This window comes from Sceloporus undulatus, chromosome 2 (assembly GCF_019175285.1).
Source record: "Sceloporus undulatus isolate JIND9_A2432 ecotype Alabama chromosome 2, SceUnd_v1.1, whole genome shotgun sequence".
NCBI lineage: Eukaryota > Metazoa > Chordata > Lepidosauria > Squamata > Phrynosomatidae > Sceloporus > Sceloporus undulatus.
In genome coordinates this window covers 283,374,980-283,388,331 of record NC_056523.1, presented here as the reverse complement: position 1 = coordinate 283,388,331, position 13,352 = coordinate 283,374,980, and positions in this window count along the sequence as shown.

Below are 13,352 nucleotides of genomic sequence, written 5' to 3'. Positions count from 1 at the left end.
GTAATTGTAAGGAAATACTATCAACAATGGCCTGTTACAGACAGCCAAAATAAAGCTGCTTCGAGTCACTGTGGAGGTACGGTGTTTCAATGATGCATGCGTCATAAGAGTCCAGAAGTCGCACCAAAGCCATGCTCCAGCCCTAAGGACTGGAGTGTGGCTTTGGTGTGGCTTCTGGACTCTTAGGATGCATGCATCATTGAAACACCATACTTCCACTGTGACTCGAAGCAGCTTTATTTTGGCTGTCTGTAACAGGCCAATGCCTCCTAAAAAGTTAAACATCCAACAGGGCCAGAAATGGTGGAGGAGGAAGTTGGAGAAGAAATGGTGGCTAGTGTTGGCACAGTAATTTCTGAACCTCAAGAGAGTGTAGAGATTTGGAAAATAAAAGAAAGAATGGAAATGGCCAGGCTTGAAAAAGAAAAGGAAATTGAAATAGCCAAAATAAAAGAATGAGAAAGTGAGGGACTTTGTAGGGAAAAAGAAATTGCAAGAGAAAAAGAAATAGAAATAACCAGACTTGAAAAAGAAAAAGAAATTGAAATGGCCAAAACAAAAGAATGAGAAAATGAGAGGCTTTTACGAGAGAAAGAAATGGATCATCAGCTTCGGATGAGGAGTTTAGAACAGAGAATCCCTCAAACCCAGATGATGGCTGAGGTAAATAGAATACCTCAAATTGACATGAAACGGTTTCCATGATATTATAAAGGAGACAATATTGAGTCCTTCTTGACTAACTTTAAGAGAACTTGTGAAGAATTAAACACAAAAGAAGAAGAAAGGATGAGCTATGTGAGGTCACAAATTAGTGGTGGTCTGACAGAAATTTATGGAGAAATGAGGTCAGATGAGGCCTAAAATTACAATCTGTTTAAGGACATGGTAAAACAGAGATTTGGACTAACTCCAGAGCACCACAGAAGAGAATTTTGTGCGATTAAAAGAAAAGGTGATGAAACGTATAACCAGATGGGATGCAGATTGGATTATTTGTTAAAAAGTTGGATTGAGGGGTCCAAAATAACAACAAAGGACAAGTTACAAAGTCTGATAAGCTTGGAACAGTTTTATAACGTCATTCCCCAGGAATATAGGTGGTTGGTTCAGGACTGACAACCTAAAACCATAGCTGAAGTGGCCAAGATATTAGATACATTGGCCTTAATCAGAGGGGATGATAGAAAAATGGCAAAGACAGAAGGAAAATCTGCAGAAAATTAAAAAAAAAATCCCAAAATTTGGTATACCTCAAAAGAGAGGAATAACAATGGTAACCTTGGCAGCAAAAGAAAACACCTGAAACTGAGAGAAAAAGAGTTGCAACGAGAGAATATGACCCTGAAGCTTATAAAAAAGACAGTTGGTCTAAAGAACAATCAAAATTCAATCCAAAAAAATGTTACGAATGTGGAAAATTGGGTCACCTCAGATATAATTGTCCAACAATATTTAATGAACACTCAAGATCAAAAATAAAATCAGCTTATTGTGTAAAATCAGTTGGGCCAGACATACAAAGAATGTTGCCACAGAGAACAGACTGAGGCAACAGTTGCCATAGAAACGGCAGAAACTGACGCTAAAAGGATTCCTTCTCCGAGACCTTGTCTATTTGTAACAAATTTACCTCAAGAGTTAGGCACAGATGAACATAGAGAATTGATACAAATAAATAAGAAATTTATTTATTTATTTATTTAGGTATTTATACCCTGCCCTTCAGCCCTAATGGCTCTCAGGGCGGCTTACAATTATTTTTAATCAGACAGTTCCCTGCCCTCAGGCTTACAATCTAAAAGACACGACACAAAAGGAGAAGGGAATGATGGAGGGAAAGGGGATGAGGTCCAGTGGTTCTTCTCTCCCTCTGAGGCCTGGACCAAGGCAGATGGATTGGAGGGAGGGCTCTTCCTTCTTCCAGGCTAACCCTGATGGAGCTGGACCTGCCTGGTGAACTCTCTCTCAGAAATGGGTGTGGGGTTTTCGTGACTCAGGAGCCAAGGTGTGTATAGTTAAATCACACATAATACAACCTCAAGTTTGGTGCCCAGAGGAAGAAATGACCTTAAAGGGTTTAGGGGGGTCTGCCTTTAAGGCACCGGTAGGCAAGATAGACATTTCATTCAGAGGACATAACTTGCAGTGGAAATTCGCATTATGGGATGACATTCCATTTCCATGCCTAATTGGAAATGACCTAGATAGATATTTTAGATTTGTGGGTGTAGTCACCAGACAACGAGAAAAGGAAAAATCTTCAGAACCGGTTGTGATGAACTGACTTACAAAGCAGCCAATCAGAAGCCAGAGATCCACTAGCCAATCAGGTGCTGGCTGAGGAGTTTAAAGATTCCGCTTGGCAGTTGGGTTGTATCAATTAGGGTATGGAATCCTAAGGGATGAAGCTGGAGTTCAGTGGGGAAGATAGTTAGAATTAGAGACTGAAGGAACAGTATTTTGATAATAGACCAAGGAAGGGTCTGTTAGGTCCAGAGAGGGACAGTATTAGTTGTGGAGAGTCTAGAGAGGAGAGACTCAGTGTAGCCAGACTCAGAAAGAGAGGTTTGGGCTACATACTTTCTGTAGTGATAGTATAGCCTGTGCAGCTGAGTTATTATTAGAAAGTTAAAACCAGACTTATATATATGTAACCAAAGAAGACATAGTAACAACTAGGGATGTAAAGAATATTCTCCAAAATTCGAAAATTAGGAGAAATATGCCTAATTCGACAATTTCAATAACATTTTAGAGAGAAGAAATTCTGAGCAGTTCTCGATCAATGAGTAAGAATTTTGATTGTTAGTCATTTCGAAATGAAAGGGAGAGACAAAACTTTCAGCTGACTCTCAGATGGCCAGGATTTGCATGTTTTGTGTAAGAAAAGCTACCATTCATCCTGGAGGCTATTTCTTTTGTTAGGGTGATTCTCACTCCAACTTTGCTCATTCACAGCTTTGGTTTGAAAAACAAAAGAGAACAAAAGGTGAGGCCTTCTGCCCTTTATGCCATGGTCTGACATTCAAATTCTCACAGAAGAGAAGAAATTCAAGTCTCAAAACTTAGCAGGAAAGGTCTTGGCCACAGTTTTTTGGATTAAGAAAGGTATTTTGATGATCAAAAAATGACTAATCACTTTCATGAAATACAGATACATCACTATGATCGGGAGACTACCTTGCAGTGGAGACATTTGGGTTCTCCAAGGCCAAGAAATTCAAGTACACACACACACACACACACACACTGCAAAATAAACGTAGGTTTGCCTTAGCATCACCTTGAGAGAGCTGGAGAGAGAGGTTTGTCAATCATGCCCTGCCTCTGAGGCTGAGAGAATGTGCCAATTATTTATTATTATTATTATTATTATTATTATTATTGCATGACCTCTTAGCATCACCATGGGAGAGGTGCAGAGAGAGAGGGCAGGGAAATGTCTAACAATTTGTAAGCTACTCTGATAGCACCACAGACTGCTGGGAACTGCAGTCTAATAAGGCTGCACACTGCAGAAATAATCCAGTTCGACAATACTTTAATGCTATGGAAAATCCTGGGATTTGTAGTATGTTGTGCCACCAGAGCTCTCTGACAAAGAAGGCTAAATGTCTCACAAAACTACAATACCCAGATATTGTTGTTGTTGTTATTTTCTTATATCCCAGGGTTTGGATGCCCACCTTGGCCAAGACACACTCTCTCAGCCTCAAAGGGAGGCACTGCCCCCCCCAACAAGCCTTGCATGCCAGGAGTGTCCTAAAAGTCACAACACACGACAACAGCCATGTTTCCAAGAGGTCATGGGGAAAGGGAGCTCAGGGCTTGGATGGCCATAGGAGACCTCTGGGAGGCCTTGGGCAAGTCACACTCTCTGGGTCCAGTGAATTTCTATGGTGAACTGGGAGGCTAGAGTCCGGATCCCAGCTCAGCCATGTAAATCCACAGGGTGACATTGGTGAAGTCACACTCTCTCACTCATGGATATTCTGCACTCTCCTTGCCTATTATTATTATTATTATTATTATTATTATTATTATTATTATTATTGCATCACCATGGGAGAGGTGCAGAGTTGGATCCCATGTATTCCTTCATAGCAGAAGGGGGTTGGACTGGATGGTCCTTGAGGGTCCCCTCTAGCATTTCTTCTTGGGGCTTCACAGTTTATTTGTTGAGACTGGGATTTCCCCCCCCCCCATCCTTTTGTGTGTGTGCCTTCAGCTTTTTTAAAGCATAGGAATGTGCTTTAAACCTCTGCCAAACTTCCTTTTGACATGGTGAGTTTGAAATGCAAAGTAATTAGCGTAATTATTCGACTTGTCTTTTATTGTCTTACAGAGAAATCTGTGAAAAATATTTCGCTGGCTGCTGAAAGGGAGAGAAGAAATCACCTTTTGAAAGGGGGATTTGTGGAAAGAATATTTTTTTAAAAAATTCTCCTCAAGGTCTCACTGAACAAGGAGAAAAACATGGGTTTCTCCAATCACTAGTAAAAACTTCATGTCAAAGTTACCTTTGCCTATTCTGTGTTAAAATAAACTATTATTATTGTTTAACTATCCACTTGGCCTGTGATTTAACATCCATCCATGCTACTGATCTTTGGAAACCCACGGGTGTGTTGGGTCGCAAAGAAGGAAAGGATTGTGAGGTGGTGGGGACACGTTACACCGGTCAATCCAAAGTCTGAAGAAAACCAAGACAAAGCAGTGGTTATTCAAGATGAGGTTAAAGTGACAAATACCTCAATAAAGGAGGGATCTGAACAGAGTCATATCAAAGCCAACCCCGAATTTAGTCAAGAACAACGAAATGATGAAAGTTTAAAACCTTTGTTTGTTTTGGCAGAAGACAAAAGTGACGTAGATTTGAATGAGGAACACCCTCACAGATTTAGAGTCATAAAAGACAATTTATATAGGGAAGTCCTGAAGTACAAATATAACACACAGAGGAAAGTCCAAAAGCAGTTAGGGGTCCCTCAAAAGTATAGACACCAGATATTAAAAATGGCCCATTCTAGTTCATTTGGAGGTCATTTGGGAATAAAAAAGACTACCCAAAGAATATCCTTAAATTTCTACTGGCCAAGGATGGAGCAAGATATCAACCAGTATTGTAAATCTTGTGATACTTGTCAAAGAATAGGCATGGACAATGATAAGACCAAAGCAAAGCTTTGCCCATTACCAGTAATTTCACAGCCTTTCCATAGGATAGGCATAGACATTGTGGGTCCGTTATCATAGGCAACTCAGAGAGGAAATAGATACATTCTTAGACTATGCTACAAGATATCCAGAAGCAGTGGCTTTGAGAAATATGGAGATAACAACTGTGGCCAATGCTTTAATAGGCATTTTTTGTAGAGTAGGATTTCCTAGTTTGATTATGTCAGATTTGGGAAGTTCTTTTACTTCCAAGGTGATACAAAAACTATGGGAGGTCTGTGGAGTTAAACATTTGACCACGTCTGGTTATCACCCACAGAGTAATGGATTGATAGAGAAATTTAATGGGACATGGGTCGACGTGATTAAAGCCTATACCCCCCCCCCCAAAAAAAAAACCCACAGGACTGGGACCTCAAGTTGCAACATCTATTATTTTCCTATCGTGAAGTTCCACAAGAAAGCTTAGGATTCAGTCCATTCGAGCTAATGTTTGGAGGCAAAATAAAAGGACCTTTAGATCTCATTTGACACGAGTGGGAAAATCCAGTCGAAAGGGAGCCGGAAGATGTGGTGTCATATGTCCAAAACCAGATGACATCCCTAAATCAAGTCTTATGAATTGTCAGGGAAATTTTAAAGACAGCTCAATGTCGACAGAAGACTTGGTATGATAAAAAGGCCCAAGTTAGAGTGTTCCTGCCGGAAGATGAAGTTTTACTCCTGCGACCAACGAGAGGAAACAAACTTCAATATGCATGGACCGGACCAGTTCAAGTGACAGAAAAGATCAATGACATAAATTATATAGTGGACTTGGGAGATGATATGGGGTGTAAGTTTGTACATGAAAATATGTTGAAGCCCTATCGCAGGAGAAAAAAATCTAGTTCTATATGCTGTCAAAGAGACAGGAAATGATGTGATTGCCATTCCCAGTTGGAGACAGAAAAATGGGGGAAAAGAAAAGATACAAGAGATTACTCTTGACCCTTCTCTCACTCCCCAGCAACGAGAGGAAGTAATGCAGGTGTTAACTGAGTTTAAGAGCATCTTCTCAGATCTACCAGGAAGAATAAACGGGATAGTTTATCATATCAATACAGGAGAAGCAACTCCTATTGCTACTTCCCCGTACCGTGTTACTGGTCCATTGGCAGACAGCATAAGTGATGAAATTGATACAATGCTAATGATGGGGATTATTGTACCATCACAGAGTCCTTGGGTGTCTCCAGTAGTTTTGGTGGAGAAACCTGACCATACTATTAGGTTTTGTGTGGATTATAGGCAGTTAAATAAAATCACCCAAACTGACGCCTATCTTATGCCCAGATCCGAGGATCTAATTGAAAAGATGGGAAGGGCTCAGTATATCACCACACTGGATTTGACTAAGGGATATTGGCAAGTGCCTATGTGTCCTAAAGGTCAGATAAAAACTGCCTTTGTTATACATAGGGGATTATATGAATTTACAGTGTTGCTGTTTGGTTTAAAGAATGCACCCTCCACCTTCCAAAGGTTGGTGGACAACATTTTAGTGGAGTTAAAGCATTGTGTGGTAGCCTACATTGATGATATTGGTATCTTCAGTAACTCCTGGGGGAACATATCCGACATCTCACTAAAGTACTGGAAAGACTTAAAGAGAGTGGAATGACCATCAAAAGTTCGAAGTGTCACGTAGGGAAAAGAGAAAGCCGATATTTAGGCTATATTGTAGATGGTGGGACCATCAAAGCCATAGTTAATTGGCCTGTCCCTACTTCAAAAAAAGGTGTGCGGTCATTCCTGGGATTAGCAGGCTACTATAGGAAGTTTTTTCCTAATTTCAGCAGTATTGCCAGCCCATTATCCGATTTAACCAAAAAGGACGAGCCTGCTAAAGTCCTGTGGTCAGAAAGATGTGATAGTGCATTCACAGAATTAAAGCACCTGATGACCACACTTCTGGTTCTGATGGCTCCGGAGTACACCAAGACTTTTATAGTTACTACAGATGCCTCTAGTGTTGGACTGGGTGCAGTGTTAAGCCAAGAAGGGAAAGAGGGTCAGATCCATCCGATCTTATATATAAGTAAAAAAAACTCCTACCTGGAGAAAGACACTTAGCCACAATAAAAAAGGAATGCCTAGCTATAGTGTGGGCTGTAAACAAACTTAAGCCATACGTATGGGGAAGAAAGTTCGTGATTAGAACAGATCACTCCCCCTTGTGTTGGTTAAATCAGACCAGGGAAAATAACAGCAAGTTACTGTGATGGAGTCTAATTTTACAGGATTTTGATTATCTAGTATGTAAAGGATAAGGAAACTACAGTGGCCGATAGTCTTTCTAGACAATTTGAAGAGGGATAAAGGGGGAGGGGGGGGAGAGAGAAACAAGGTCTTTGGACAGGTCAGTGTAATGATGTATATAAATGATCTATATGTATATAGTGATGGTGTTTACATGATGTTTGTATAATGTTATATATAATATTATATAATGGGTAAATATAATTTATAACTGAGATTTCATTGGCCCATACAACCATTTGGTTATATGTGTAAATGAAATAAATGAACCTATTAAAGGGGGGAGTTCATCAGTGTGATGAACTGACTCACAAACCAGCCAATCAGAAGCCAGAGACCCTAAGCTAATCAGATGCTGGCTGAGGAGTTTGAAGATTCCACCTGGCAGTTGGTTTTAGTCAGTTAGGGTTTGGAATCCTGAGTGATAAAGCTGGTGTTCAGTTGGGGAACAGTAGAGTCCAAGAGAGGACTGGGTTCCAAGAGTTCCTGAGGGAACAATAATTTGAGAGAGTGGGTTTTGATTACAGACCAAGAGAGGATCTAGTGGTCTCAAGAAGGGACAGTAGTCCAATTGAGAGTCTTGTAGTGAGAGACTCAGAGTTAGCCAGACTCTGGAAGAGGGGTCTTGGTTGATTAATATCCTGAGGGATATCATAGCCTGAGTGGCTGACTTTGGTTTACTACTGAGAGAGAGTAGTGAGATATCTGTAACTAATTTGCCAAGTAAAGATACAATAACAACTGTTCTTCAAAAACACTTAATATACTTCTGTTATTCAAATAAACGTTTATTATTGTTTGAAAAAACTGCTTGGCCTGAGTGTTCACAACACAAAAACACGCTACTGTATGTTAAAGACTGGAATAGAAGTAGGTTAGGGTGTGGAGTACGTCACAAAAAGGTTTGCTTAAAATTCTCCTTAATGATCTAGGGAAGCTATTTTGTGGGAGGAGGTGCACCCATGGTCTCCTGGGGGGCAAATGATCTCCCCTAATATTCCTCAGTTGCCAGCCCCTGCTTTAGACTGGATCACAAAATTGCTGCAGTATCTCCTAGCTTGTTTGATTTTCATCATTTATAACTTTTGGCATTTTGACCAGATTCTGATGTTGCTTGGCCAGATATGCCCTGATTTTCATCCGAAAAATGTGGAAGGGTATGGCATAATTAAGGTCTGAAACTGAACAAATAACATTTAGAAACATCTATATACTGCTGCTATATTCCGTGTGTGTGTGTGTGTGTGTGTGTGTGCCATTAAGATGCCTTTTGGCTTAAAGCAACCTCATGAAATCAATAGTTTTCTTAAGCATGGTATACTCAGAGGTGTTTTTGCCAGTTCTTCCCTCTGAAATATAGCCTTGAGCACCTCCAAATGTCCTGCCTAGGCAGTCAGCCAAGGCAAGGAGTTCTATAGGGTTATTAAGGCCCGGTACAGATGGGCCTCATCACGTGCTAGGGTTACCTGGGGGCGGAGTGCCCACACACACACCACAACCCTCGCACGTGACAAGGGCGTAACAATGGTAGTGCCCTGTATACATTGTTATGCAAGCGCTATACGGTGTCCGCACAATGCCGCATGGGGCTTACGTACTGAGCGCACCAGTGGTGCACTCGTTACCCCATTGCCATGGGTAAAAAGAACCTGCTTTTCGCGGGTTCTTTTTCCTCTGCAAGGAAGCTGCATGGTTTGGCGGCTGCAGCTTCTCTGCAGAAGAAAAACAGGCGCCACAAGCCTCATTTTTTGGGAGGTCTTTACCGTGCCAAAGCTATCCTTCCAGAACTTCCATTCCAGCATTTAGAGTTCTCAAAATCAAGCTAGTCCAGGTCAGCAGAAGAAGACGATCAACCAAGACATCAAATCCAAAGGGGTATTTGTAGCAAGGTCAGGCTATGAAACAGGGTTTCAAAGTCTTGGGATTACACAAACTAAAAGTTAAGATCAAAGCAGCTTGCAATCTCCAGAAAGAGTCGTTGTCAACAACCATCTTCCAGAGGCAAGGTTGGGAGATTTATGTTCTAGTAGACTATCACAGTTGTTGCCTGTTTGCAGCAGATTTTCTATAAATACACTCTGACCGATGCAAGCCCTACCTTTCCTGTCTATGGGGTTGTACAGACTGGCCATTCATGCCAGCCTGGCGGTGGAGTTGGGAGGGAGTCTATATGGTGCAGGACCAAAGGAGTGCCAAAAAGCCACAGCGGCTATGGCGCCCTTTCCGCAGGGCAGAAAGGAGCCTCTTTTTGCAGCTCCTTTTTGCACCACAGAAAGGTGAGATTGGGGCTGTGGCATGGGAGAAGAAATGAGATGACTACCTGTGCATTCAGCTCTTTCAGCTTCCTATCCAGAGCTTCATATTCTCTTATGATATTCTGAAGGCAGTGCTTTGCAGTATCACTGGTTCCTATATGGACCAAAAGAAAAGGGTAATGGTCAGTAGGCTTGACAAGTCTTGTTAACCTCACTGTCACATCATGGATTTTTGCTCCAGGGAGACAATACCTTTCCTGAGACATCTTATTAGGCCCACAAACCACTGATTCTGTACCCCTTGGCAATGAGTCCCCCATAACCATGACATGCCTCCTCCGAGGCTTAGTAGTGGCTATTTCCTGTTTTGTTATTCCCAGGGTCTCTTGCACTTTCCCTGAGGACTGTCTCTGCTGCTCTTCCTCATCATCCCTGATAAGCTTCAAATCAATTCTGTAGCTGCAAGCTCACAGAATGACCCCTGGTTTCCCTATTTCTGTGTGTCTCATTCCTCCAACTGTCTACCTCCTCTGTTTCTGGGGAGTCACCTTCTCCCCAGAAACTTCCTCTGTGTGTTCCCCATTCGTTCCATTCTGTTTGACATTCTAAAAGGAATATATACCTAAGAAATAGTGAAGGAAATACATTTGTTGACTGCCAGAGAATTCTGATGAATATAGTTATGGACCCCAAAAGAAAACGTGTTACCATATTTGGGATTTCAAATAGTCTAGAACAGTAGTCCTCAAACTGTGCCCTGTAAGAGATTTTGGAATTTAGCTCCCAGAAGCCTCAGCCATGTTGGTCAGTAGTCTTTGATTCTGGGAGCTGAAGTCCAAAATCCCTAATAGAGCACGGTTTGTGGACCACTGGTCTAGAATATAATATGCCTAGAACATTATATTTGGTAAATGTGGCCCGTTATAAACGGGCACCCTAGGACGGACTCAGTCCGTGCTAGGGTTAGAAAGGGGTGTCTCTTCTAGATGCCCCTAACCCTAGCATGGACTGAGTCCGTAACAAATGGCGGTGGCCGTTCCACACAGCTGCCGCCATCTTGACATAATGGACGCTCTGCGTCCGCACGTCGCACCCCGGAAGTGACGCCACGAGTGTGCGACTAGCACCTCACGGCGTCTCTTCCGGGGCCCAGAAAGGAGCGTGATTTTCACGCTCCTTCTGTGCAGTGTCCGGGAACCACGCGGTTTGTCTGCTGCGGTTCCGGACTCTGTAACCGGCGGCGGCGGCAGACCGCCGCTTCTCGGCGGTCTGTAATGCGCCTTAGAGAGATTAATGATTTTATTTATGTAATTTTACAAACAGTCATAACATTTCCCTGTTATGTACCTCACTGCTATCTTCTTCAAGGTTACAAACCAAATTTTGTGTGTGTTTCATCTGATTTTTAACTTCTGTGAAGTAAAAATAGCAAAAAAAATGTTATTTTGTGAAGTTGAAGGCTTTCATGGCTGACATCCATAGTTTTTTGTGGGTTTTTCACTCAATGTGGCCATGTTCTAAAGGAGTTTATTCCTGATGTTTTGCCAGCATCTGTGACTAGCATCTTCAGAGAATTATTTGGAGATGACAGCCACAGATGCTGTTGAAATGTCAGGAATAAACTCTTCTAGAACATGGCCACAGGTGTCATGCATAAAATGTTTCAAGATAAAGATACTGTGAAGCTTTTCTTGTCTCAGAACAAAAATTGTGATACATTTTTCAGTTTTGAGTAAGCTGAATTTTAAAGGTCAATGAGGAAAATGTGTGTTTTGTACTGTGAATTTTGTTTTATTCCATACATCACAGTAAAGAGTAAACATTTATGAATTTTGAAAAGCCCCATTCTAATTTTAATGGGAAATCTAACACAATTAATTTAATTAGCTCTGTTCTCATAAACAATGCTATACATAATGTTGGATGGTGTATTAATTGCTGATGTATATGTTTTTGATTTTGTATATTCTGTATAGTTTAATAATGAGCCAGTAAAACAATAACGAAGACAACAATCTCCTCACAATGTCTTCTTACGAATAATATATTAATTTAAATATATGACAAAGGAGTATGAATTGGAATGTAATGCCATTCCATAGCCTGATCATTAAAGATTCTGCCCAGTCAGCACATGCCAGGTCACAATCCTACACACTCTAACCTGGTAACACATTAAATTCAATGAGTTTTACTTTTGAATAGATACTATAGGGCTTCACTGTCATATTACCTCTCAGTACTTTGAGGCAGTCTGGATGACCCTAATTTTAAGGTTAGTAAAGCAAAATTATTTGACTTATATTGCAGAGCAGTGATTGTAAGCTCCCAGTAACAAAAAAGAGCCAGGTTTTGCATTGGGTCTGATCCCATTTCTGATCTTTAACACTCACTGAATGGCATCCCAAACTGCAAGAATATGTCCCTGTTACATTTAATCTTTAGGATGTCATCATTCCACTATGTAGTAAATTTATTTCTCACTGTTCTTCTTTATGTTACCTATATTGATTATTGTCAAGGAACCAGCACCTTTATTTTTGTACATACATTTTTACTAGAATAAAAAATGACAAACAGCAGAAAATAAAAAGGTAGTCACACATAAAGCTTCACTTTAAAAGGGAAGGGTTTTTCTGTTTAATATAAGAAAATGTTTTGTGTCAATATGTGAAAAGCATGCAGCCTTCTTTTTCACTTTGAATGTGTAAATGGAGTTCTAGAACTGCTGAACTATCCATTCACTTTAATGGACAGAAAAAACTTACTTTGACAGGCAAGGGAGGGGAATTGTTCAATTTATATCCCAATTTTCTTCCATAGAGGTTGAAGCGGTACATATTGTATGATACTTTTCTCCTACTCCTGCCATGCACAATCCTGTTGAGACAGGGATTAGGTTAAATCATAATTTTCCTTGCTTTTTCACCACTTCTTTCTTCTCACTGGGGAATTGCTTAAGATAAAAAAGAAGCTATAGCTGTGCAGCAGTTTGATAGCTAGACCTGGGCCCTGTCTGCATGGGTAAAATAAAATGTTTCTTCCCCGTATCCTCTCAACAGGGAGTTTGGACAACACACAGTCTAAACCCTGATTCTAGTGCAAACAGTCCAGATGACATCCAGCCAGTTCAGCGCCAAATCCATGCGCTATACTCCCCTTATAATGGATTAAAATAACTCAACTTTTGTTCTGAATCTTCCCATAAGATCCAGAACCCTATGTTGCAACACCAGATGGCTATTTACAATGTGCCTCACTGTGCTGCCTGGTGTGGCTGCTAAGATGGCAAGTCACTCATTTTGCCGAACTTACAATGACAACGACAGTGATGATGACGATGTGGGTTGTGTGTTACACTATACTTGTTGCATCATTTTTAGTGCTGGTGATATTTTTAAACTTCTCAATGGCTTTGAGCATTTTCCTTTAAATGGAAAAGTGGATTAAAAATACTTAGAAACAAATCAGTCTTGCATAAACTCTTTTGTGTCTAAGCTTCCAGAAGAGCATAAGGTCCATGAGGGGATTATTCTCACATTTTGAGTTCAAATAGAAGATTCTTCTCCAGTGTTTTAGTAGCATATGATGGAAAAGCATTCTGCCACTATTGTG